Consider the following 1,887-nt stretch of genomic DNA (forward strand, 5'->3'; position numbering starts at 1 on the left):
TCTCTCTCTCTCTCTCTCTCTCTCTCTTGTTTTCTGCCTTTCACTCTCTCTCTGTCTTTTATTCTCTGTCGTTCCCTTTCTGTTCTTCACTCTCTCACTCTCTCTCTCTCTCTCTCTGCCTTTTGCTCTCTATCTGTTTCCTCCTCTCTGTCTCCCTCTCTCTATCTCTCCCACTCTGTCTCTGTCACCCCCTCTCTGTCTCTCCCTCTTGCTCTGTCTCTCCTTCTCTATCTTCCCTCTCTATCTCCCCCTCTCTGCTACCCCTTCTCTGTCTCCCCTTCTCTTTCTTCCCCCCTCTGTATCCGTCTGTCTGTCTCCCCCTCTTTATCTCCCTTCTCTATCTCCCCTCTCTACCTCCCCTCTCTATCTCCTCCTCTCTGTCTCTCCCTCTTTTTCTCCCTCTTGCTCTGTCTCCCCTTCGTTATCTTCCCTCTCTGCTACCCCTTCTCTACCTCCTTCTCTGTCTCCCCCTCTCTGCCTCCCCTCTCTGCCTCCCCCTCACTATGTCTAAATATAGTGTTTCTCCTGTTTTCTCTCACATACATAAACTTTCCTAAACTGACGGTTCTCTGATCTTTGGGTTACTAATCTGCTGTGCTCTTTCCTTACCTCCTCTATCATTATTTCCAAGATTCATGACGATATCAGGAACACACAAAAGACATTCTTACTTCCTGATGAACACACACACACACACACACACTACACAACATGCATAATTCACAAACACACACATATATTAACAAGTACACAATCCCTTCATTTCAAGACTAAACATGTGTAAGCATTAAAAATGTATTGACCATATGCTGTGTGATGACTTCTACAATTAGTCTCAGTCATTTATTTTAAAAACCAGCACAAATTAATAAATTTGGACAGTTTTTCTTAAGATATCTTATAAAAAACATGAGCAGCTGTTTGGAAGCTGAGATAAATTCAACACCGAAACTACTGAAACAAAACAGTGAAAATACTTCTACGGGGGTTGTTTGGTGTACAAGAAATAGCAACCAAATCTTCCTCAAATCACAACCTGCAGGTAATAAATTCAACGCTATTTGAGGTTATTTATAGAAAACAATGAGAAATAGCAACCAAGTCTTCCTCATATCACAACCTATGGTATTTTGTTTTTGTTTTTATTTTTTAATGGTACATTTGATTATTGTAGTTCTTGATATAATGGACTTGAAAAATACAGGATGATCATGGTTGGAGTGTCTATGACAACAGATACATTTAATCAGGACTGACATGGGGGCTACACAACAACAACTACTACTACTACTGCTACTACTACTACTGCTGCTACTACTACTACTACTACTACTACTACTACTACTACTATCGCTACTACTACTACTACTGCTGCTGCTGCTGCTGCTGCTGCTACTACTACTACTACTACTACTACTACTATTGCTACTACAGTAGCCACATACTCTTGATCCAGTGAGAGAGTTGCTGTGCAGCCATTTATTTGACTTGGTAGAAATACCAAACAAATCTCCTTCAAATCACACTATATTATCTAAAGAAATAAAAGAGCACATCAGATAATGTAGTCCTAGATGCACTGGAAAATAATCCTTCTGCTATAGGCACAAGGCCTGAAATCTTTTAGGGGAGAGGGTTAGTTGATTACATCAACCCACAGTACACAAATGGTACTCATTTTATCAAGCCCAGAAGGATGAAAAGCAAAATTGATTTTGGAAGAATTTGAATTCAGAACGTGGAGATGGTTGGCAAACTTGCTTCTCAACCACATGGGTTCAGTCCCACTATGTGGCACCTTGGGCAAATGTTTTCTACTATATCCTTGAGTCAACCAAAGCCCTGTGAGTGGATTTGGTAGATGGAAACTGAAAGAAGCCCATCATA

This window comes from Octopus bimaculoides, chromosome 18 (assembly GCF_001194135.2).
Source record: "Octopus bimaculoides isolate UCB-OBI-ISO-001 chromosome 18, ASM119413v2, whole genome shotgun sequence".
Lineage (NCBI taxonomy): Eukaryota > Metazoa > Mollusca > Cephalopoda > Octopoda > Octopodidae > Octopus > Octopus bimaculoides.